Below are 26016 nucleotides of genomic sequence, written 5' to 3' on the forward strand. Positions count from 1 at the left end.
AATTTATTCCTGTGATGGCAAAGCTGAATTTTCAGAAATCATTGTAACATGCTGATTTGCTGCTGAAGAAACATTTATTATTATTATTATTATTATTATTATTATCATTGTTGAAAACAGTTCATAGTTTTGTTGAAACCATTTTTTTTCAGGATTCTTTAAAACAAAAACAAAAATTCAGGATTTTTTAAAGAATATAAAATTGTAAAAAAAAAAAAAATGATTATGATTATGACATGTTTTTACTTTAAATTTTCAACTCTTTTTATAAGTTATACAAGATTCAACCCATTTTTAAGTAAGTTTAATGTAATTTAATTTAAGGTTGTACTTGAAAATTTAAGGCAGCAACTTTTTAACTTGGTGTTGTGTCCATTGTACTCTTGTGACTGTCTTTTCCCTCATCTCTCTCTCTCTCTCTCTCTCTCTCTCTCTCTGTTTGACTCTTCTGCTCTCCTCCATCTATCGATACTCTTGTCATTTATCTGGACACGGCAGCCTCGTCCGCCATATTGATTCTGTACAGGCAATTTACTGGGAAATGGCAGTGAAGCAGGGATTTATTGTGCAGCCACTTCATTGTCAGATGATGGGTGTAAAATGTGATCGTAACGAGGGGAATGAGGTGGGCCACTCTGTCGTAAATAACTCGGGTCCCCGCTGTGTTAGCGCTCTGATACAGATGAGTATTCAAAGAGCCACAGAGGAAGATATTTAACCTCATGTATTCACACCTATCATGATCAGCTGGAGATGGATATAGTATTTCCCCTGAGGGATAACTCAAATGGTATATATCTTAACATATAGTCATAACCTGTTTAACCCATGCCATGTTCCGGATGGATTCTGATTGCCTCCCAATGTTTTTAATGTTCATCAGCCATATAAAAAACATAATTTTGAACGGGATTCTAGTTATATCTTTACTCGGTGCTGTTACGTCATACTTGTGGTTTAGACTTCAATTTTTTTATATGTATTTTGAGTGATGGTTCCCTGGAGATCAGAGTGCATATGTTCAGGTTTAAACACTTCCCAGTCTTTTACCCCCAAAATATTTTCTTTTTACTTGGTTATTGAAAGAAAAGAAAAAAAGTCGAGCACGATCCAACATCCATTTCCTATCTACCAGATTTTAGGATTGAGGTTAGGGGTGAAAAACATTGTTATTTACTTAATCAACACACCAATAGGGAAAGTTAAATATGACACCACTAGTGGCAGCAAAAGGAATTGCATTGCGTAGCTTGACTGGACCTGATGCGCCCTTCTAATGGAGTAGAAAATATCATGAATAAAGTGGGAAACTCAGAATTCTAGATGATATCTGATTTGTGATCTCGTAAAAGGAGTGTCTATTTGAAACATGGTGGAAACGTTGATCTATAATGTGAATACAATATATCTGTAATTTATAGACCAGTGAGTGGAAAGCAAGTCCTTGGTAAATGGTTTAAAGTGTTTTATTTGGTATATTGGCATAATTATTCATTCTTAAAGGAGTAGTTCACTTTTAAAATTTTTTGCTGATGATTTACTCACCCCCATGTCATCCAAGATGTCCACGTCTTTCTTTCTTCAGTCGAAAAGAAATTAAAGTTTTTGATGAAAACATTCCAGGATTTTCTCCGTATAATGGACTTCAATGGGAACCAAACGGTTTAAGGTCCAAATGAGAGTTTCAGTGCAGCTTCAAAGGGCTTTACACGACACCAGACGATGAATAAGGGTCTTATCTAGGACCCTTCGAGTCATGACTGTTCATTTTAATGTATGAGTTCAAACGCGCATCACAGAAGAGCATTTGAGCCTATAAAACTTGAACTTTTTTATTTATTTTTGAAATGAGCGATCGTTTCGCTAGATAAGACCCTTATTCATCGTCTGGAATCGTCTAAAGCCGTTTGAAGCTGCACTGAAACTGTCATTTGGACCTTGAACCGTTTGGTTCCCATTGAAGTCCATTATATGGAGAAAATCCTGGAATGTTTCCATCAAAAACCTTAATTTCTTTTCGAATATATTGCTAGATCAACATCCATTTCCTATCTATCAACTTTTTCAGTTTGTCGTATGTAACAAAAATATTACATTTTGATATCAAGGGATAGAAATAAATGTTTTGCTGGTGAATAGTTATCTGGGTTTGTTTTGTCTGTGTTTCTGACATGCCGTAATAACGAATTCTCGCCACTATGGTACGAATTTTTAGATTATCAACCAATGGCGAAGAAGACGAGTGTTTGAAACTCCACACTTTCCTTAAAGGTAACTGAAATCGCTAGGCTATATCATCCAGAAAAATCGCTATAATCAGAATGTATAAAGTAATGTCCTACTCTTTGCTGTTTTTGCAGACTTTTATGATCTGAAAATCACGTGATTGTGTGCGCGAGTCTTCTTACGCTTTTGTCCTTGCTCTGATGTCGTCTGTGTTCACGTTGACGAATGGGCCGCGTGACTTATGGATGTCACATTACCGTGAACATGTCACTCGAATAGAGCCGTCAGCCGTAATAGCCGCGCGCTCCGTGCCGGAGGTGAGAGGGATTCGATGATGATGATGATGATGATGATGATGATGATGATGAGATCTCTCCCGTAATATCATAAAGCAGTGTTTAAATATTTTAATTTCATTTGTCAAGCCACCGCCTTCCCCTCACTCCATTACTCTGCTAACCATCCCTCATCAGCCGAATTAGTGCATTATTCATCAGCACTAATTATTTTCACATAATGTCTGCCCCGATATATTTAACCCTCACATTATATCTCCCCATAATGGCCTTGTAAAATTGAAGTGGAGTTGGAAAGCTCATTTAAAGAACATCAAAGAGATGGGAATGAGTGAGATGGGAGGCTGTGGAGTTAAACACTTCGGGTCGAGGGTCCCCACTGAGTCGGGACATTTGTTCCTGTCTGATTTGCATGGTGAAGGAGAGGATAGGTCGATGGGAGAATACTGAATGAGTGTGTGTGCTCCGGTCTAGAAGCCTACAGTGAAAAATGCTTCTTGATAAGAGGAGGGCTGGGTGTTGAAGCACTGAGGCAGAAGAACAGTAGACATGGCTTTGGACTCCAGTGAATCTTCAATTAGTGGCTCTTTTGGCTGTTCAGGGATAGTTCATTGACTCACCCTCATGTTTTTCCAAACCAGTATGAGTTTCTTTCCTCTTTTGAACACAAATGAAGAATGATGGTAACCAGACTGAGGATGGTAGGAATTGACTTCCATGGTATTTTTGGAAGTCAACTGTTTGATTACAGATATTCTTTAACCCTTATGCTGCATTAGGGACATTTTTGGTCTTTTGCAGTTTAATTTCTTTGACCATTTTGGCTGTTTTAATGCAAATGGTATGAAATTTGGCAAAATTGTGACTTTTTGGATACATGTAAAAAATGGGATCCCATTTTGCAAAATATGTATAACACACACTGTGTAGATCAAATAGTAACACTCAGCACCATAAAGACCAAAAATGGCCCATTGAAACCCATTAAAACGTTGTTTAAATCTCAGTAATACATGAAACATGATTTTTGCACAAACATCCTTTCATTTTGAAGCAAAAGCATTATGTTTGCATTATATAGTGTATTCCACCAGATGACGTCACTACATATTTATTCCCTATGGGTGGAAATGCACCTTATTTTAGGCAATAGGCAATGTTTAATAGGTGGCCATTTTTGGTCTCTAACGCGCTAAGTGGGATTTTTTGCAAAGTGGGGCTGTGATAATCCAAATCTAAAGTTTTCTCTTTGCATTTAGTTTATTGAAAATAATTGAATTTTTGTGTTTTTTCCTCTTATACAAATCGATGGTTTCGCAAACAAAACTGGTAATTAAAGGGTTAAAATCCTGAAATTGAATACATTTTTGGTAGTTATGATGAGGACTGATGCTGGTTAAAAGATTTAACTTGGTAAAAGTGGAAAATAATAATAATATATAATATTTTAGGCAATGTTTAATATGTGACGATTTTTGGTCCTTAATGCACTCAACGGTGTTAAAAATCTAATGCAGCACAAGGGTTAAAATGTCATCTTTTGCGTTCAACAGAATAAAGAAACTCGTACAGGTTTGGAATAACATGAGGGTGAGTTAGTGATGACAGAAATGTTTGGGTGAACTATCCCTTAAAGTCTTCACACGTAACATCCGTTAAACTTTCATCACAAATCACATCACACTTTTTGGACAAAAAAGTTAGCGAGCAGCATTCAGTATGGATGGGTATCAATAATATGTAAAAGTCATAAAATGTCAATCAAGTCCAATCAGCTTTTTCGACAAAAAAAGTGTGCTTTGATTATATACAGAGAGAGGATATTTCAAAAATCTGAGAATGAGACAAGCCCGAAATGGAGTAATTAGGACATTTAAAGGCAGGGTAGGCAATTTCAGAGAGATTAGCAACAGAAACACAGAAATCCAAGTCTGAAGAAGTGAACAACTCTGGGTTTATCTTGTAATTACGGTAGTTATGACGAGGCATGAACGCAGCATAAACTGGTTGTTTTGGTTCAGGAGGAACTCAAAAAGTTGGCTTCTGTTTGGTCATTTTTTTGGTGACTTCCACAGATGTATTTATGTAAATTTCTTTTAATAGTTAGACCACTTCTATAATTGATTGCTAGCAGAATGTGATGAGCATTTCAACCAGAATTGCCTTACCCAAAGGACCTTTTGCACCAGAGAAACAAGGGCGCCGCCATCTTTAAAATATTGTCTTTGAACTTCCGGTTTTGCGGTCGCTCTGTATATCTCTACGGCATTGCTGTCCAGGAGTAATTCGCTTTGAAGTGGATTTACTTAATATAAAGTTAACGAAAGTTATCATGAGGATTGTAATGTTTAAAGCAATCGTCTTAACAAATGTCAGTAGACCGCGAAGATTTTAAAATGAGCCGTTCATTCATAAATAGGCCGGAAGACAAAAGACAACGAGCGCAGTGCTGAAAAGGGGCGGGGCTACTTAAGGTCTATACCTTTAACATTATTTAAATTTATTTTGAAATTAAAATGTTTTTTTTTTATTATTATGGGTTCTTCAGATCAGGGTTTTGGTTTCTTTAAATTTTTCTAAAGAACTAGAACCATTTTGGAAGTTTTATACAACATAGATTTATAGTAAAATTCTGTTCATAGATTGGGGCCAGTAAGGAAATTCATTTTATATATATATATATATATATATATATATATATATATATACTAAATTAAGTTGTTTATGGCTGCTGGGAATTCAGCTGGAATAAATGACTTTTTAAGATATATTAAGATAGAAAATAGTGAATTTAAATGATCACAATACATATTTTACAAAATATTATTTAATAAAATAAATGTAGCCTTTGTGAGCACTAGAAACTTCTTTCAAAGTCATGAAAAAAAAAACGTATTAACCGCAAACTTTTGAACAGTTGTGAACAGAACTTGCATGTATTCAACATTTAAGAATATATATATATATATATATGAGTGTGTTTTTTACTGGATGGTTACATTATTAGAACTTTAAAATAACGTTTTTCAAACACATAATGAAGTGTTATTTAGTATTGTTACGTCCAACGACGTATTCATTCGTTTATTTATTTGTTTATATTATTGATTTTTTTTTTCTTAGAACCTTTTTGATTTACTCTGTTTCTGAAAGAGTGGGTGTGGTCGTGTGCCCTGTGTTGTTTGCTTGCTGTCTCTCTCTCTCTCTCTACTGGCTCTCAGCACCTGACACTCGTTTGTGAGTCTACCTGAGACGGAGAGTATAAGGGTGTAGTCCAGCGTTTGCAGAGGAGAGCACACTTGTCCCCTGACCAACTGTCCTGTTTTCTTATAACAATATAACAATTTTCTATCCATACAGAGGAGGCATAACCTACTTTAAATGTATTGAAATTAATAAGGTATCTTTGAGTAAACTTTGAGTATCATTTGAGTAGGCCCATCTGTTTGCCGGGCCGAGTGTCCTGGTTTTTGGTGATCAAAATATGGTCACCCTACCTGATCCAGACTGAACTCTGTTGATAACTCTCTGCTGATATTCAGAGATTGTGGTTAGGAGTTAGCAGTGGTTAACTCAGTTTAGCAGTAGCCTGTTTTTAGAGATCTTGTTCTCACTCCATCTAAAAATTGAAAGAAGGAATTGATTTTCTTTGAGTTCTTGTTTGATATTTATTGTTGTAAGGGAAGCTGTAGAGGGTGAGTGCCTTTTTCTTTGAATACTATTTTGTCTCTGTTTTTGAAAAGTTTGTGTTATTTCTTTTTGTTTAACCTTTCTTAGGTTAGTTAGAACTCCTTCCAAATTTAGTTAGTGGGCTGTTTTGTTTGTTATTTTAGCCATTGCTCCCTAAGAACACATGATCTGTCCTTTTATTTTTAGATATTGTTTGTAAATAAAATCTTTTCTTTGTGTGTTCTCGCCTTTTTCCTTTTGTTACTTCCCCTTGCAACCCCTAGACGGTAAGGGGAACGTAACAAGTATATTTTTAGATCTGGTATCTGAAGGCCTGTTTCAATCCATCAGCTTGCACTATATCTGCACACCTTCAAGTCTTTACTTCCAAATAAGATCTTTCAAGTCGTCCTGACCTCGCTGCTGTTTTCCTCCGGCTTTACATGTTTCTCTCCCTCTCCTTCAGGTTTACCTCGAGGAGCTCTGACGTCTCTGACTGGGGTTAAAAGACTGAGTGATTTACACACACTCACGCACACTTGGGAAGCTGGACACACAAAGAGTTTTATCTGATCTTTATTAATTCATGGCTTTGACATTCCACAACATGTAAAATTTAGACATGCACCTTGTTCTTGCTCCAGTTGGTTTATTTGTAGTGTCCCGTGAGCATTAACAGTGACCTTAACTGTAACCTCTCGCTCTCATCACACAGACAAACAGAACAACACACAGGGGAGAGTCAATACTCCGTTAACAGATAACTTAACAAAACAACACAAGAAGAGTCAGAGTGTTACGGTAGCGTGGTACTGGAAACACGAGGAATAACAGCATCTTTAATAACCAAAATTCAGGAATCAAAACATCACATTGTACTACAAACTAGAACGGACAAGGAGTGAGGAGAACACAGGGTTTAAATACACTAGAACAGACTAGGGGAACAAGGCACAGCTGGGCCAAATTAACCTAACACAGGTGAAGGGACTGAATACAAACGAGGAGCGGGAAAATAGAAACAGGACTGAACCAAAGACACAAAGAATGGGGGGACCACAGGACACACATGTAACACAGAGCACATTATACTGAGAATCATTTAATGAAAATATTAAATGCACTGGAATGAACCAACAAATATGACAGAAGGAGACTATCCAAGACATATTAATTGGGTTTAATGTAGATGACAGGGTTATTTTAACTCAAACTAAATCTAAAACCATAAACAACAACAACAACAAAAAACATTACTTATAAAATAATTTTAAGGTTTTTATATATTCCTTTCAACTAGTTGCTAAATGCAACATTTTCATTTCGTTTAACTTGAACTAAAACCAAATAAAAAAATAATAAAAATGATATTTTTGACAAAAAAACTATTACTAAAAAAAAATAAAATGGAATATATATATATATATATTTTTTTTTTATGAACATATAGTTATGTGTTGAATTTTTGCAAGGGATATTAATGTCATTATCTGCTATAAGTACAGACATTTGTAATTTTTTCAAATATTAACATAGGCCCATATTCATGAACACAAATCAATTGAGTTATGGAGCAGAAAATGACAACAGCTGGTATAAAGAGGAGGTTTACTATAGCGCTAATCATTTCCGGCTGTAATGAGCGACTCCTTCAGAGACTTTTCCAATTACTGTTATTGGGAACTCAGGGCCGTGACAAAAATTAGCATGCGAATCCAAAATGATCTCTCATTTGAAGAGGAGATGCAGATTATGAAATATTCAGGTTCAATTTTCCCCCGTCTGCCATCTGAAAGAGTCATAATTAGAGCAGGATTCACATTGTAATTCATTGTGTGGACAGAGCCTCCATGACACGCTCAATAATTCAGTGCGGGGCCGAGGGTCCCGGGCCTCTTCCACTGGCTTTATGAGGGTCATTAGAAGCAACACTTGGATTCCTGACTGGCCTGAAGTTATTTGTACACTTAAGTCACTCTTAAAAGTGTTTAATTCAACTACTTTTTCATTCCTCACCAAAGCAGGCAGTGATACTTTGTATGTGATGCTTTGAAATTCATATTTTGATTTAGTTTTCACTGTTATTTCATTATAAGTTTTAGTACATTTTCATGTGCTTTTTTATCTCATTTTTTTAAACAATTAGCTTTACTTCAACTTAAACATTATTTTAGTTATTTGCAAAGGAAACATTTCTACATTGTAAAAAAATATATGTAATTTTATGTTTTTTACTGATTTTTCCTTTATTTCCGAATTTTTTTACGTGTCGAGTGTAAAATTTGAAAAACCTGTAACTGTGAATAAACACATTTTTAAAGTTTTTTTTTTTTCACATAAAAATACTGTTCATAATACAGGGCATGGTAAATGTTGTTAATGATGGTAAATGAGGACATATGATAAATGTTGTTGAAATTTTACAGGATGTTTTTCATCTGAGATACATACTTTATTTCAGTTTTATTTAAATTAATGAAAATTATTAGTTTAAGTTGCAAAATAAAGATATATAAAAATAGTGGGTTCGTGGACGGTGGAATTATGGGATCGCGCTTGGTGCTACGGACTCAGAGGAGCCTCCTGAGCGCAGTAAAATAGTTTTTATCATGAAAGAAACTTTAATTAAAATGTCCAAAAAATTGACTACCCAAATTCCACCGTCCACGAACCCATTATTTTTATAATGGCATAAATGCTACGTGGGATGTTGATATCTCAGCTCAGGAAGGGTCTAGAGCCTCCATTTTTGCACTCAGGTCAACGTCTCGTGGCCCTCTATCATAATCCAGAGTTTTGAGAAGATTGGAGAAACTTAATTTTTCGCCCAAAAACGAAAAAAAACGAAAGGGGTAACACTGTCGTTTTTTTTTCGGGTCGAAATTTTGAATTTTGATATCTCAGCTCTGGAAGGGTCTAGAGCCTCCATTTTTGCACTCAGGTCAAAGTCTCGTGGCCCTCTATCATAATCCAGAGTTTTGAGAAGATTGGAGAAACTTAATTTTTCGCCCAAAAACGAAAAAAAAAACGAAAGGGGTAACACTGTCGTTTTTTTTTCGGGTCGAAATTTTGAATTTTGATATCTCAGCTCTGGAAGGGTCTAGAGCCTCCATTTTTGCACTCAGGTCAAAGTCTCGTGGCCCTCTATCATAATCCAGAGTTTTGAGAAGATTGGAGAAACTTAATTTTTCGCCCAAAAACGAAAAAAACCGAAAGGGGTAACACTGTCGTTTTTTTTTCGGGTCGAAATTTTGAATTTTGATATCTCAGCTCTGGAAGGGTCTAGAGCCTCCATTTTTGCACTCAGGTCAACGTCTCGTGGCCCTCTATCATAATCCAGAGTTTTGAGAAGATTGGAGAAACTTAATTTTTCGCCCAAAAACGAAAAAAAACGAAAGGGGTAACACTGTCGTTTTTTTTTCGGGTCGAAATTTTGAATTTTGATATCTCAGCTCTGGAAGGGTCTAGAGCCTCCATTTTTGCACTCAGGTCAAAGTCTCGTGGCCCTCTATCATAATCCAGAGTTTTGAGAAGATTGGAGAAACTTAATTTTTCGCCCAAAAACGAAAAAAAAACGAAAGGGGTAACACTGTCGTTTTTTTTTCGGGTCGAAATTTTGAATTTTGATATCTCAGCTCTGGAAGGGTCTAGAGCCTCCATTTTTGCACTCAGGTCAAAGTCTCACAGCCCTCTTTCATAATCCAGAGTTTTGAGAAGATTGGAGAAACTTAATTTTTCGCCCAAAAACGAAAAAAAACGAAAGGGGTAACACTGTCGTTTTTTTTTCGGGTCGAAATTTTTAATTTTGATATCTCAGCTCTGGAAGGGTCTAGAGCCTCCATTTTTGCACTCAGGTCAAAGTCTCGTGGCCCTCTATCATAATCCAGAGTTTTGAGAAGATTGGAGAAACTTAATTTTTCGCCCAAAAACGAAAAAAAACGAAAGGGGTAACACTGTCGTTTTTTTTTTTCAGGTCGAAATTTTGAATTTTGATATCTCAGCTCTGGAAGGGTCTAGAACCTCCATTTTTGCACTCAGGTCAAAGTCTCACAGCCCTCTATCATAATCCAGAGTTTTGAGAAGATTGGAGAAACTTAATTTTTCGCCCAAAAACGAAAAAAAAAAACGAAAGGGGTAACACTGTCGTTTTTTTTTTCAGGTCGAAATTTTGAATTTTGATATCTCAGCTCTGGAAGGGTCTAGAGCCTCCATTTTTGCACTCAGGTCAAAGTCTCGTGGCCCTCTATCATAATCCAGGGTTTTGAGAAGATTGGAGAAACTTAATTGTTCGCCCAAAAACGAAAAAAACGAAAGGGGTAACACTGTCGTTTTTTTTTCAGGTCGAAATTTTGAATTTTGATATCTCAGCTCTGGAAGGGTCTAGAACCTCCATTTTTGCACTCAGGTCAAAGTCTCACAGCCCTCTATCATAATCCAGAGTTTTGAGAAGATTGGAGAAACTTAATTTTTCGCCCAAAAACAAAAAAAAACGAAAGGGGTAACACTGTCGTTTTTTTTTTCGGGTCGAAATTTTGAATTTTGATATCTCAGCTCTGGAAGGGTCTAGAGCCTCCATTTTTGCACTCAGGTAAAAGTCTCACAGCCCTCTATCATAATCCAGGGTTTTGAGAAGATTCGAGAAACTTAATTTTTCGCCCAAAAACGAAAAAAAACGAAAGGGGTAACACTGTCGGTTTTTTTTCGGGTCGAAATTTTGAATTTTGATATCTCAGCTCTGGAAGGGTCTAGAGCCTCCATTTTTGCACTCAGGTCAAAGTCTCATGGCCCTCTATCATAATCCAGAGTTTTGAGAAGATTGGAGAAACTTAATTTTTCGCCCAAAAACGAAAAAAAACGAAAGGGGTAACACTGTCGTTTTTTTTTCGGGTCGAAATTTTGAATTTTGATATCTCAGCTCTGGAAGGGTCTAGAGCCTCCATTTTTGCACTCAGGTCAAAGTCTCGTGGCCCTCTATCATAATCCAGAGTTTTGAGAAGATTGGAGAAACTTAATTTTTCGCCCAAAAACGAAAAAAAAAACGAAAGGGGTAACACTGTCGTTTTTTTTTTTCAGGTCGAAATTTTGAATTTTGATATCTCAGCTCTGGAAGGGTCTAGAACCTCCATTTTTGCACTCAGGTCAAAGTCTCGTGGCCCTCTATCATAATCCAGAGTTTTGAGAAGATTGGAGAAACTTAATTTTTCGCCCAAAAACGAAAGGGGTAACACTGTCGTTTTTTTTTTCGGGTCGAAATTTTGAATTTTGATATCTCAGCTCTGGAAGGGTCTAGAACCTCCATTTTTGCACTCAGGTCAAAGTCTCACAGCCCTCTATCATAATCCAGAGTTTTGAGAAGATAGGAGAAACTTAATTTTTCGCGCAAAAACGAAAAAAAACGAAAGGGGTAACACTGTCGTTTTTTTTTCGGGTTGAAATTTTGAATTTTGATATCTCAGCTCTGGAAGGGTCTAGAGCCTCCATTTTTGCACTCAGGTCAAAGTCTCGTGGCCCTCTATCATAATCCAGAGTTTCGAGAAGATTGGAGAAACTTAATTTTTCACCCAAAAACGAAAAAAAAAACGAAAGGGGTAACACTGTAGTTTTTTTTTCGGGTCGAAATTTTGAATTTTGATATCTCAGCTCTGGAAGGGTCTAGAGCCTCCATTTTTGCACTCAGGTCAAAGTCTCGTGGCCCTCTATCATAATCCAGAGTTTTGAGAAGATTGGAGAAACTTAATTTTTCGCCCAAAAACGAAAAAAAACGAAAGGGGTAACACTGTCGTTTTTTTTTCGGGTCGAAATTTTGAATTTTGATATCTCAGCTCTGGAAGGGTCTAGAGCCTCCATTTTTGCACTCAGGTCAAAGTCTCATGGCCCTCTATCATAATCCAGAGTTTTGAGAAGATTGGAGAAACTTAATTTTTCGCCCAAAAACGAAAAAAAACGAAAGGGGTAACACTGTCGTTTTTTTTTCGGGTCGAAATTTTGAATTTTGATATCTCAGCTCTGGAAGGGTCTAGAGCCTCCATTTTTGCACTCAGGTCAAAGTCTCGTGGCCCTCTATCATAATCCAGAGTTTTGAGAAGATTGGAGAAACTTAATTTTTCGCCCAAAAACGAAAAAAAAAACGAAAGGGGTAACACTGTCGTTTTTTTTTCGGGTCGAAATTTTGAATTTTGATATCTCAGCTCTGGAAGGGTCTAGAACCTCCATTTTTGCACTCAGGTCAAAGTCTCGTGGCCCTCTATCATAATCCAGGAATTTGAGAAGATTGGAGAAACTTAATTTTTCGCCCAAAAATGAAAAAAACCGAAAGGGGTAACACTGTCGTTTTTTTTTCGGGTCGAAATTTTGAATTTTGATATCTCAGCTCTGGAAGGGTCTAGAGCCTCCCTTTTTGCACTCAGGTAAAAGTCTCGTGGCCCTCTATCATAATCCAGAGTTTTGAAAAGATTGGAGAAACTTAATTTTTCGCCCAAAAACGAAAAAAACCGAAAGGGGTAACACTGTCGTTTTTTTTTTCGGGTCGAAATTTTGAATTTTGATATCTCAGCTCTGGAAGGGTCTAGAACCTCCATTTTTGCACTCAGGTCAAAGTCTCGTGGCCCTCTATCATAATCCAGAGTTTTGAGAAGATAGGAGAAACTTAATTTTTCGCCCAAAAACGAAAAAAAACGAAAGGGGTAACACTGTCGTTTTTTTTTCGGGTCGAAATTTTGAATTTTGATATCTCAGCTCTGGAAGGGTCTACAGCCTCCATTTTTGCACTCAGGTCAAAGTCTCGTGGCCCTCTATCATAATCCAGAGTTTTGAGAAGATTGGAGAAACTTAATTTTTCACCCAAAAACGAAAAAAAACGAAAGGGGTAACACTGTCGTTTTTTTTTTCGGGTCGAAATTTTGAATTTTGATATCTCAGCTCTGGAAGGGTCTAGAGCCTCCATTTTTGCACTACGGTCAAAGTCTCGTGGCCCTCTATCATAATCCAGAGTTTTGAGAAGATTGGAGAAACTTAATTTTTCGCCCAAAAACGAAAAAAAACGAAAGGGGTAACACTGTCGTTTTTTTTTCGGGTCGAAATTTTGAATTTTGATATCTCAGCTCTGGAAGGGTCTAGAGCCTCCATTTTTGCACTCAGGTCAAAGTCTCGTGGCCCTCTATCATAATCCAGAGTTTTGAGAAGATTGGAGAAACTTAATTTTTCGCCCAAAAACGAAAAAAAAACGAAAGGGGTAACACTGTCGTTTTTTTTTCGGGTCGAAATTTTGAATTTTGATATCTCAGCTCTGGAAGGGTCTAGAGCCTCCATTTTTGCACTCAGGTCAAAGTCTCGTGGCCCTCTATCATAATCCAGAGTTTTGAGAAGATTGGAGAAACTTAATTTTTCGCCCAAAAACGAAAAAAACCGAAAGGGGTAACACTGTCGTTTTTTTTTCGGGTCGAAATTTTGAATTTTGATATCTCAGCTCTGGAAGGGTCTAGAGCCTCCATTTTTGCACTCAGGTCAACGTCTCGTGGCCCTCTATCATAATCCAGAGTTTTGAGAAGATTGGAGAAACTTAATTTTTCGCCCAAAAACGAAAAAAAACGAAAGGGGTAACACTGTCGTTTTTTTTTCGGGTCGAAATTTTGAATTTTGATATCTCAGCTCTGGAAGGGTCTAGAGCCTCCATTTTTGCACTCAGGTCAAAGTCTCGTGGCCCTCTATCATAATCCAGAGTTTTGAGAAGATTGGAGAAACTTAATTTTTCGCCCAAAAACGAAAAAAAAACGAAAGGGGTAACACTGTCGTTTTTTTTTCGGGTCGAAATTTTGAATTTTGATATCTCAGCTCTGGAAGGGTCTAGAGCCTCCATTTTTGCACTCAGGTCAAAGTCTCACAGCCCTCTTTCATAATCCAGAGTTTTGAGAAGATTGGAGAAACTTAATTTTTCGCCCAAAAACGAAAAAAAACGAAAGGGGTAACACTGTCGTTTTTTTTTCGGGTCGAAATTTTTAATTTTGATATCTCAGCTCTGGAAGGGTCTAGAGCCTCCATTTTTGCACTCAGGTCAAAGTCTCGTGGCCCTCTATCATAATCCAGAGTTTTGAGAAGATTGGAGAAACTTAATTTTTCGCCCAAAAACGAAAAAAAACGAAAGGGGTAACACTGTCGTTTTTTTTTTTCAGGTCGAAATTTTGAATTTTGATATCTCAGCTCTGGAAGGGTCTAGAACCTCCATTTTTGCACTCAGGTCAAAGTCTCACAGCCCTCTATCATAATCCAGAGTTTTGAGAAGATTGGAGAAACTTAATTTTTCGCCCAAAAACGAAAAAAAAAAACGAAAGGGGTAACACTGTCGTTTTTTTTTTCAGGTCGAAATTTTGAATTTTGATATCTCAGCTCTGGAAGGGTCTAGAGCCTCCATTTTTGCACTCAGGTCAAAGTCTCGTGGCCCTCTATCATAATCCAGGGTTTTGAGAAGATTGGAGAAACTTAATTGTTCGCCCAAAAACGAAAAAAACGAAAGGGGTAACACTGTCGTTTTTTTTTCAGGTCGAAATTTTGAATTTTGATATCTCAGCTCTGGAAGGGTCTAGAACCTCCATTTTTGCACTCAGGTCAAAGTCTCACAGCCCTCTATCATAATCCAGAGTTTTGAGAAGATTGGAGAAACTTAATTTTTCGCCCAAAAACAAAAAAAAACGAAAGGGGTAACACTGTCGTTTTTTTTTTCGGGTCGAAATTTTGAATTTTGATATCTCAGCTCTGGAAGGGTCTAGAGCCTCCATTTTTGCACTCAGGTAAAAGTCTCACAGCCCTCTATCATAATCCAGGGTTTTGAGAAGATTCGAGAAACTTAATTTTTCGCCCAAAAACGAAAAAAAACGAAAGGGGTAACACTGTCGGTTTTTTTTCGGGTCGAAATTTTGAATTTTGATATCTCAGCTCTGGAAGGGTCTAGAGCCTCCATTTTTGCACTCAGGTCAAAGTCTCATGGCCCTCTATCATAATCCAGAGTTTTGAGAAGATTGGAGAAACTTAATTTTTCGCCCAAAAACGAAAAAAAACGAAAGGGGTAACACTGTCGTTTTTTTTTCGGGTCGAAATTTTGAATTTTGATATCTCAGCTCTGGAAGGGTCTAGAGCCTCCATTTTTGCACTCAGGTCAAAGTCTCGTGGCCCTCTATCATAATCCAGAGTTTTGAGAAGATTGGAGAAACTTAATTTTTCGCCCAAAAACGAAAAAAAAAACGAAAGGGGTAACACTGTCGTTTTTTTTTTTCAGGTCGAAATTTTGAATTTTGATATCTCAGCTCTGGAAGGGTCTAGAACCTCCATTTTTGCACTCAGGTCAAAGTCTCGTGGCCCTCTATCATAATCCAGAGTTTTGAGAAGATTGGAGAAACTTAATTTTTCGCCCAAAAACGAAAGGGGTAACACTGTCGTTTTTTTTTTCGGGTCGAAATTTTGAATTTTGATATCTCAGCTCTGGAAGGGTCTAGAACCTCCATTTTTGCACTCAGGTCAAAGTCTCACAGCCCTCTATCATAATCCAGAGTTTTGAGAAGATAGGAGAAACTTAATTTTTCGCGCAAAAACGAAAAAAAACGAAAGGGGTAACACTGTCGTTTTTTTTTCGGGTTGAAATTTTGAATTTTGATATCTCAGCTCTGGAAGGGTCTAGAGCCTCCATTTTTGCACTCAGGTCAAAGTCTCGTGGCCCTCTATCATAATCCAGAGTTTCGAGAAGATTGGAGAAACTTAATTTTTCACCCAAAAACGAAAAAAAAAACGAAAGGGGTAACACTGTAGTTTTTTTTTCGGGTCGAAATTTTGAATTTTGATATCTCAGCTCTGGAAGGGTCTAGAGCCTCCATTTTTGCACTCAGGTCAAAGTCTCGTGGCCCTCTATCATAATCCAGAGTTTTGAGAAGATTGGAGAAACTTAATTTTTCGCCCAAAAACGAAAAAAAACGAAAGGGGTAACACTGTCGTTTTTTTTTCGGGTCGAAATTTTGAATTTTGATATCTCAGCTCTGGAAGGGTCTAGAGCCTCCATTTTTGCACTCAGGTCAAAGTCTCATGGCCCTCTATCATAATCCAGAGTTTTGAGAAGATTGGAGAAACTTAATTTTTCGCCCAAAAACGAAAAAAAACGAAAGGGGTAACACTGTCGTTTTTTTTTCGGGTCGAAATTTTGAATTTTGATATCTCAGCTCTGGAAGGGTCTAGAGCCTCCATTTTTGCACTCAGGTCAAAGTCTCGTGGCCCTCTATCATAATCCAGAGTTTTGAGAAGATTGGAGAAACTTAATTTTTCGCCCAAAAACGAAAAAAAAACGAAAGGGGTAACACTGTCGTTTTTTTTTCGGGTCGAAATTTTGAATTTTGATATCTCAGCTCTGGAAGGGTCTAGAACCTCCATTTTTGCACTCAGGTCAAAGTCTCGTGGCCCTCTATCATAATCCAGGAATTTGAGAAGATTGGAGAAACTTAATTTTTCGCCCAAAAATGAAAAAAACCGAAAGGGGTAACACTGTCGTTTTTTTTTCGGGTCGAAATTTTGAATTTTGATATCTCAGCTCTGGAAGGGTCTAGAGCCTCCCTTTTTGCACTCAGGTAAAAGTCTCGTGGCCCTCTATCATAATCCAGAGTTTTGAAAAGATTGGAGAAACTTAATTTTTCGCCCAAAAACGAAAAAAACCGAAAGGGGTAACACTGTCGTTTTTTTTTTCGGGTCGAAATTTTGAATTTTGATATCTCAGCTCTGGAAGGGTCTAGAACCTCCATTTTTGCACTCAGGTCAAAGTCTCGTGGCCCTCTATCATAATCCAGAGTTTTGAGAAGATAGGAGAAACTTAATTTTTCGCCCAAAAACGAAAAAAAACGAAAGGGGTAACACTGTCGTTTTTTTTTCGGGTCGAAATTTTGAATTTTGATATCTCAGCTCTGGAAGGGTCTACAGCCTCCATTTTTGCACTCAGGTCAAAGTCTCGTGGCCCTCTATCATAATCCAGAGTTTTGAGAAGATTGGAGAAACTTAATTTTTCACCCAAAAACGAAAAAAAACGAAAGGGGTAACACTGTCGTTTTTTTTTTCGGGTCGAAATTTTGAATTTTGATATCTCAGCTCTGGAAGGGTCTAGAGCCTCCATTTTTGCACTACGGTCAAAGTCTCGTGGCCCTCTATCATAATCCAGAGTTTTGAGAAGATTGGAGAAACTTAATTTTTCGCCCAAAAACGAAAAAAAACGAAAGGGGTAACACTGTCGTTTTTTTTCGGGTCGAAATTTTGAATTTTGATATCTCAGCTCTGGAAGGGTCTAGAGCCTCCATTTTTGCACTCAGGTCAAAGTCTCGTGGCCCTCTATCATAATCCAGAGTTTTGAGAAGATTGGAGAAACTTAATTTTTCGCCCAAAAACGAAAAAAAACGAAAGGGGTAACACTGTCGTTTTTTTTTCGGGTCGAAATTTTGAATTTTGATATCTCAGCTCTGGAAGGGTCTAGAGCCTCCATTTTTGCACTCAGGTCAAAGTCTCGTGGCCCTCTATCATAATCCAGAGTTTTGAGAAGATTGGAGAAACTTAATTTTTCGCCCAAAAACGAAAAAAAACGAAAGGGGTAACACTGTCGTTTTTTTTTCGGGTCGAAATTTTGAATTTTGATATCTCAGCTCTGGAAGGGTCTAGAGCCTCCATTTTTGCACTCAGGTCAAAGTCTCGTGGCCCTCTATCATAATCCAGAGTTTTGAGAAGATTGGAGAAACTTAATTTTTCGCCCCAAAAACGAAAAAAAACGAAAGGGGTAACACTGTCGTTTTTTTTTTCGGGTCGAAATTTTGAATTCTGATATCTCAGCTCTGGAAGGGTCTAGAGCCTCCATTTTTGCACTCAGGTAAAAGTCTCGTGGCCCTCTATCATAATCCAGGGTTTTGAGAAGATTGGAGAAACTTAATTTTTCGCCCAAAAACGAAAAAAACCGAAAGGGGTAACACTGTCGTTTTTTTTTTCGGGTCGAAATTTTGAATTTTGATATCTCAGCTCTGGAAGGGTCTAGAACCTCCATTTTTGCACTCAGGTCAAAGTCTCGTGGCCCTCTATCATAATCCAGAGTTTTGAGAAGATTGGAGAAACTTAATTTTTCGCCCAAAAACGAAAGGGGTAACACTGTCGTTTTTTTTTTCGGGTCGAAATTTTGAATTTTGATATCTCAGCTCTGGAAGGGTCTAGAACCTCCATTTTTGCACTCAGGTCAAAGTCTCACAGCCCTCTATCATAATCCAGAGTTTTGAGAAGATAGGAGAAACTTAATTTTTCGCGCAAAAAACGAAAAAAAACGAAAGGGGTAACACTGTCGTTTTTTTTTCGGGTTGAAATTTTGAATTTTGATATCTCAGCTCTGGAAGGGTCTAGAGCCTCCATTTTTGCACTCAGGTCAAAGTCTCGTGGCCCTCTATCATAATCCAGAGTTTCGAGAAGATTGGAGAAACTTAATTTTTCACCCAAAAACGAAAAAAAAAACGAAAGGGGTAACACTGTAGTTTTTTTTTCGGGTCGAAATTTTGAATTTTGATATCTCAGCTCTGGAAGGGTCTAGAGCCTCCATTTTTGCACTCAGGTCAAAGTCTCGTGGCCCTCTATCATAATCCAGAGTTTTGAGAAGATTGGAGAAACTTAATTTTTCGCCCAAAAACGAAAAAAAACGAAAGGGGTAACACTGTCGTTTTTTTTTTCAGGTCGAAATTTTGAATTTTGATATCTCAGCTCTGGAAGGGTCTAGAACCTCCATTTTTGCACTCAGGTCAAAGTCTCACAGCCCTCTATCATAATCCAGAGTTTTGAGAAGATTGTAGAAACTTAATTTTTCGCCCAAAAACGAAAAAAAACGAAAGGGGTAACACTGTCGTTTTTTTTTCGGGTCGAAACTTTGAATTTTGATATCTCAGCTCTGGAAGGGTCTAGAGCCTCTATTTTTGCACTCAGGTCAAAGTCTCGTGGCCCTCTATCATAATCCAGAGTTTTGAGAAGATTGGAGAAACTTAATTTTTCGCCCAAAAACGAAAAAAAACGAAAGGGGTAACACTGTCGTTTTTTTTTCGGGTCGAAATTTTGAATTTTGATATCTCAGCTCTGGAAGGGTCTAGAGCCTCCATTTTTGCACTCAGGTCAAAGTCTCGTGGCCCTCTATCATAATCCAGAGTTTTGAGAAGATTGGAGAAACTTAATTTTTCGCCCAAAAACGAAAAAAAACGAAAGGGGTAACACTGTCGTTTTTTTTTTCAGGTCGAAATTTTAAATTTTGATATCTCAGCTCTGGAAGGGTCTAGAGCCTCCATTTTTGCACTCAGGTCAAAGTCTCGTGGCCCTCTATCATAATCCAGGGTTTTGAGAAGATTGGAGAAACTTAATTTTTCGCCCAAAAACGAAAAAAACGAAAGGGGTAACACTGTCGTTTTTTTTTCAGGTCGAAATTTTGAATTTTGATATCTCAGCTCTGGAAGGGTCTAGAACCTCCATTTTTGCACTCAGGTCAAAGTCTCACAGCCCTCTATCATAATCCAGAGTTTTGAGAAGATTGGAGAAACTTAATTTTTCGCCCAAAAACGAAAAAAAACGAAAGGGGTAACACTGTCGTTTTTTTTTTCGGGTCGAAATTTTGAATTTTGATATCTCAGCTCTGGAAGGGTCTAGAGCCTCCATTTTTGCACTCAGGTAAAAGTCTCGTGGCCCTCTATCATAATCCAGGGTTTTGAGAAGATTCGAGAAACTTAATTTTTCGCCCAAAAACGAAAAAAAACGAAAGGGGTAACACTGTCGTTTTTTTTTCGGGTCGAAATTTTGAATTTTGATATCTCAGCTCTGGAAGGGTCTAGAGCCTCCATTTTTGCACTCAGGTCAAAGTCTCGTGGCCCTCTATCATAATCCAGAGTTTTGAGAAGATTGGAGAAACTTAATTTTTCGCCCAAAAACGAAAAAAAACGAAAGGGGTAACACTGTCGTTTTTTTTTCGGGTCGAAATTTTGAATTTTGATATCTCAGCTCTGGAAGGGTCTAGAGCCTCCATTTTTGCACTCAGGTCAAAGTCTTGTGGCCCTCTATCATAATCCAGAGTTTTGAGAAGATTGGAGAAACTTAATTTTTCGCCCAAAAACGAAAAAAAACGAAAGGGGTAACACTGTCGTTTTTTTTTCGGGTCGAAATTTTGAATTTTGATATCTCAGCTCTGGAAGGGTCTAGAACCTCCATTTTTGCACTCAGGTCAAAGTCTCGTGGCCCTCTATCATAACCCAGGGATTTGAGAAGATTGGAGAAACTTAATTTTTCGCCCAAAAATGAAAAAAAACGAAAGGGGTAACACTGTCGTTTTTTTTTCGGGTCGAAATTTTGAATTTTGATATCTCAGCTCTGGAAGGGTCTAGAGCCTCCATTTTTGCACTCAGGTCAAAGTCTCGTGGCCCTCTATCATAATCCAGAGTTTTGAGAAGATTGGAGAAACTTAATTTTTCGCCCAAAAACGAAAAAAAAAACGAAAGGGGTAACACTGTCGTTTTTTTTTCGGGTCGAAATTTTGAATTTTGATATCTCAGCTCTGGAAGGGTCTAGAGCCTCCATTTTTGCACTCAGGTCAAAGTCTCGTGGCCCTCTATCATAATCCAGAGTTTTGAGAAGATTGGAGAAACTTAATTTTTCGCCCTAAAACGAAAAAAAACGAAAGGGGTAACACTGTCGTTTTTTTTTTCAGGTCGAAATTTTGAATTTTGATATCTCAGCTCTGGAAGGGTCTAGAGCCTCCATTTTTGCACTCAGGTCAAAGTCTCACAGCCCTCTATCATAATCCAGAGTTTTGAGAAGATTGGAGAAACTTAATTTTTCGCCCAAAAACGAAAAAAAACGAAAGGGGTAACACTGTCGTTTTTTTTTCGGGTCGAAATTTTGAATTTTGATATCTCAGCTCTGGAAGGGTCTAGAGCCTCCATTTTTGCACTCAGGTCAAAGTCTTGTGGCCCTCTATCATAATCCAGAGTTTTGAGAAGATTGGAGAAACTTAATTTTTCGCCCAAAAACGAAAAAAAACGAAAGGGGTAACACTGTCGTTTTTTTTTCGGGTCGAAATTTTGAATTTTGATATCTCAGCTCTGGAAGGGTCTAGAACCTCCATTTTTGCACTCAGGTCAAAGTCTCGTGGCCCTCTATCATAACCCAGGGATTTGAGAAGATTGGAGAAACTTAATTTTTCGCCCAAAAATGAAAAAAAACGAAAGGGGTAACACTGTCGTTTTTTTTTCGGGTCGAAATTTTGAATTTTGATATCTCAGCTCTGGAAGGGTCTAGAGCCTCCATTTTTGCACTCAGGTCAAAGTCTCGTGGCCCTCTATCATAATCCAGAGTTTTGAGAAGATTGGAGAAACTTAATTTTTCGCCCAAAAACGAAAAAAAAAACGAAAGGGGTAACACTGTCGTTTTTTTTTCGGGTCGAAATTTTGAATTTTGATATCTCAGCTCTGGAAGGGTCTAGAGCCTCCATTTTTGCACTCAGGTCAAAGTCTCGTGGCCCTCTATCATAATCCAGAGTTTTGAGAAGATTGGAGAAACTTAATTTTTCGCCCTAAAACGAAAAAAAACGAAAGGGGTAACACTGTCGTTTTTTTTTTCAGGTCGAAATTTTGAATTTTGATATCTCAGCTCTGGAAGGGTCTAGAACCTCCATTTTTGCACTCAGGTCAAAGTCTCACAGCCCTCTATCATAATCCAGAGTTTTGAGAAGATTGGAGAAACTTAATTTTTCGCCCAAAAACGAAAAAAAACGAAAGGGGTAACACTGTCGTTTTTTTTTTCGGGTCGAAATTTTGAATTTTGATATCTCAGCTCTGGAAGGGTCTAGAGCCTCCATTTTTGCACTCAGGTAAAAGTCTCGTGGCCCTCTATCATAATCCAGAGTTTTGAGAAGATTGGAGAAACTTAATTTTTTGCCCAAAAACGAAAAAAAACGAAAGGGGTAACACTGTCGTTTTTTTTTCGGGTCGAAATTTTGAATTTTGATATCTCAGCTCTGGAAGGGTCTAGAACCTCCATTTTTGCACTCAGGTCAAAGTCTCGTGGCCCTCTATCATAATCCAGGGATTTGAGAAGATTGGAGAAACTTAATTTTTCGCCCAAAAACGAAAAAAAACGAAAGGGGTAACACTGTCGTTTTTTTTTTCGGGTCGAAATTTTGAATTTTGATATCTCAGCTCTGGAAGGGTCTAGAGCCTCCATTTTTGCACTCAGGTAAAAGTCTCGTGGCCCTCTATCATAATCCAGAGTTTTGAGAAGATTGGAGAAACTTAATTTTTTGCCCAAAAACGAAAAAAAACGAAAGGGGTAACACTGTCGTTTTTTTTTCGGGTCGAAATTTTGAATTTTGATATCTCAGCTCTGGAAGGGTCTAGAACCTCCATTTTTGCACTCAGGTCAAAGTCTCGTGGCCCTCTATCATAATCCAGGGATTTGAGAAGATTGGAGAAACTTAATTTTTCGCCCAAAAATGAAAAAAAACGAAAGGGGTAACACTGTCGTTTTTTTTTCGGGTCGAAATTTTGAATTTTGATATCTCAGCTCTGGAAGGGTCTAGAGCCTCCCTTTTTGCACTCAGGTAAAAGTCTCGTGGCCCTCTATCATAATCCAGAGTTTTGAAAAGATTAGAGAAACTTAATTTTTCGCCCAAAAACGAAAAAAACCGAAAGGGGTAATACTGTCGTTTTTTTTTTCGGGTCGAAATTTTGAATTTTGATATCTCAGCTCTGGAAGGGTCTAGAACCTCCATTTTTGCACTCAGGTCAAAGTCTCGTGGCCCTCTATCATAATCCAGAGTTTTGAGAAGATTGGAGAAACTTAATTTTTCGCCCAAAAACGAAAAAAAACGAAAGGGGTAACACTGTCGTTTTTTTTCGGGTTGAAATTTTGAATTTTGATATCTCAGCTCTGGAAGGGTCTAGAGCCTCAATTTTTGCACTACGGTCAAAGTCTCGTGGCCCTCTATCATAATCCAGAGTTTTGAGAAGATTGGAGAAACTTAATTTTTCGCCCAAAAACGAAAAAAAACGAAAGGGGTAACACTGTCGTTTTTTTTCGGGTCGAAATTTTGAATTTTGATATCTCAGCTCTGGAAGGGTCTAGAGCCTCCATTTTTGCACTCAGGTCAAAGTCTCGTGGCCCTCTATCATAATCCAGAGTTTTGAGAAGATTGGAGAAACTTAATTTTTCGCCCAAAAACGAAAAAAAAACGAAAGGGGTAACACTGTCGTTTTTTTTTCGGGTCGAAATTTTGAATTTTGATATCTCAGCTCTGGAAGGGTCTAGAGCCTCCATTTTTGCACTCAGGTCAAAGTCTCGTGGCCCTCTATCATAATCCAGAGTTTTGAGAAGATTGGAGAAACTTAATTTTTCGCCCAAAAACGAAAAAAAACGAAAGGGGTAACACTGTCGTTTTTTTTTCGGGTCGAAATTTTGAATTTTGATATCTCAGCTCTGGAAGTGTCTAGAGCCTCCATTTTTGCACTCAGGTCAAAGTCTCGTGGCCCTCTATCATAATCTAGAGTTTTGAGAAGATTGGAGAAACTTAATTTTTCGCCCAAAAACGAAAAAAAACGAAAGGGGTAACACTGTCGTTTTTTTTTCGGGTCGAAATTTTGAATTTTGATATCTCAGCTCTGGAAGGGTCTAGAGCCTCCATTTTTGCACTCAGGTAAAAGTCTCGTGGCCCTCTATCATAATCCAGGGTTTTGAGAAGATTGGAGAAACTTAATTTTTCGCCCAAAAACGAAAAAAACCGAAAGGGGTAACACTGTCGTTTTTTTATTCGGGTCGAAATTTTGAATTTTGATATCTCAGCTCTGGAAGGGTCTAGAACCTCCATTTTTGCACTCAGGTCAAAGTCTCGTGGCCCTCTATCATAATCCAGAGTTTTGAGAAGATTGGAGAAACTTAATTTTTCGCCCAAAAACGAAAGGGGTAACACTGTTTTTTTTTTTTCGGGTCGAAATTTTGAATTTTGATATCTCAGCTCTGGAAGGGTCTAGAACCTCCATTTTTGCACTCAGGTCAAAGTCTCACAGCCCTCTATCATAATCCAGAGTTTTGAGAAGATAGGAGAAACTTAATTTTTCGCGCAAAAATGAAAAAAAAACGAAAGGGGTAACACTGTCGTTTTTTTTTCGGGTTGAAATGTTGAATTTTGATATCTCAGCTCTGGAAGGGTCTAGAGCCTCCATTTTTGCACTCAGGTCAAAGTCTCGTGGCCCTCTATCATAATCCAGAGTTTTGAGAAGATTGGAGAAACTTAATTTTTCGCCCAAAAACGAAAAAAAAAACGAAAGGGGTAACACTGTCGTTTTTTTTTCGGGTCGAAATTTTGAATTTTGATATCTCAGCTCTGGAAGGGTCTAGAGCCTCCATTTTTGCACTACAGTCAAAGTCTCGTGGCCCTCTATCATAATCCAGAGTTTTGAGAAGATTGGAGAAACTTAATTTTTCGCCCAAAAAACGAAAAAAAAAAACGAAAGGGGTAACACTGTCGTTTTTTTTTCGGGTCGAAATTTTGAATTTTGATATCTCAGCTCTGGAAGGGTCTAGAGCCTCCATTTTTGCACTCAGGTCAAAGTCTCGTGGCCCTCTATCATAATCCAGAGTTTTGAGAAGATTGGAGAAACTTAATTTTTCGCCCAAAAACGAAAAAAAAAACGAAAGGGGTAACACTGTCGTTTTTTTTTCGGGTCGAAATTTTGAATTTTGATATCTCAGCTCTGGAAGGGTCTAGAGCCTCCATTTTTGCACTCAGGTCAAAGTCTCGTGGCCCTCTATCATAATCCAGAGTTTTGAGAAGATTGGAGAAACTTAATTTTTCGCCCAAAAACGAAAAAAAACGAAAGGGGTAACACTGTCGTTTTTTTTTCGGGTCGAAATTTTGAATTTTGATATCTCAGCTCTGGAAGGGTCTAGAGCCTCCATTTTTGCACTCAGGTCAAAGTCTCGTGGCCCTCTATCATAATCCAGAGTTTTGAGAAGATTGGAGAAACTTAATTTTTCGCCCAAAAACAAAAAAAAAACGAAAGGGGTAACACTGTCGTTTTTTTTCGGGTTGAAATTTAGAATTTTGATATCTCAGCTCTGGAAGGGTCTAGAGCCTCCATTTTTGCACTACGGTCAAAGTCTAGTGGCCCTCTATCATAATCCAGAGTTTTGAGAAGATTGGAGAAACTTAATTTTTCGCCCAAAAACGAAAAAAAACGAAAGGGGTAACACTGTCGTTTTTTTTTCGGGTCGAAATTTTGAATTTTGATATCTCAGCTCTGGAAGGGACTAGAGCCTCCATTTTTGCACTCAGGTCAAAGTCTCGTGGCCCTCTATCATAATCCAGAGTTTTGAGAAGATTGGAGAAACTTAATTTTTCGCCCAAAAACGAAAAAAAAACGAAAGGGGTAACACTGTCGTTTTTTTTTCGGGTCGAAATTTTGAATTTTGATATCTCAGCTCTGGAAGGGTCTAGAGCCTCCATTTTTGCACTACAGTCAAAGTCTCGTGGCCCTCTATCATAATCCAGAGTTTTGAGAAGATTGGAGAAACTTAATTTTTCGCCCAAAAACGAAAAAAAAAACGAAAGGGGTAACACTGTCGTTTTTTTTTCGGGTCGAAATTTTGAATTTTGATATCTCAGCTCTGGAAGGGTCTAGAGCCTCCATTTTTGCACTCAGGTCAAAGTCTCGTGGCCCTCTATCATAATCCAGAGTTTTGAGAAGATTGGAGAAACTTAATTTTTCGCCCAAAAACGAAAAAAAACGAAAGGGGTAACACTGTCGTTTTTTTT

At 37.8% G+C, this 26016-nt stretch overlaps 1 long non-coding RNA gene across 1 annotated transcript in view; it reads right to left on the reverse strand.

The window, feature by feature from the left end:
* LOC120491557 (uncharacterized) overlaps nt 1-26016 on the reverse strand; it is a 177714-nt gene that overhangs the window by 885 nt on the left and 150813 nt on the right. The window lies entirely within an intron of this gene.

This window comes from Pimephales promelas, chromosome 8 (genome assembly GCF_988280905.1).
Source record: "Pimephales promelas chromosome 8, fPimPro1.hap1.1, whole genome shotgun sequence".
NCBI lineage: Eukaryota > Metazoa > Chordata > Actinopteri > Cypriniformes > Leuciscidae > Pimephales > Pimephales promelas.